Here is a 273-nt window from a genome sequence, read left to right on the forward strand (position 1 = left end):
TTTTTCACAATCAAAAGGGAATTGAGAAAGTGGGATTAAGCTTCATAGATGTGAGAGAAAGATATGTTAAATAATTCTTTGCTTTAAAATCATAAAGTAATATTTATGGGAAGTTTACCATATGAATATCTTTCAATGGAAGTTTAGAGATAATATTGAGCAATAAAGTTTTGGATAAATTATCCTGAATAATACGAACTTTCACTGATTTCCCAACAATAATACGAACTTTCAATTAACCATGAATAATACGAACTTTGATATATGTTTCCC

This window comes from Amaranthus tricolor, chromosome 4 (genome assembly GCF_026212465.1).
Source record: "Amaranthus tricolor cultivar Red isolate AtriRed21 chromosome 4, ASM2621246v1, whole genome shotgun sequence".
Classification (NCBI taxonomy): domain Eukaryota; kingdom Viridiplantae; phylum Streptophyta; class Magnoliopsida; order Caryophyllales; family Amaranthaceae; genus Amaranthus; species Amaranthus tricolor.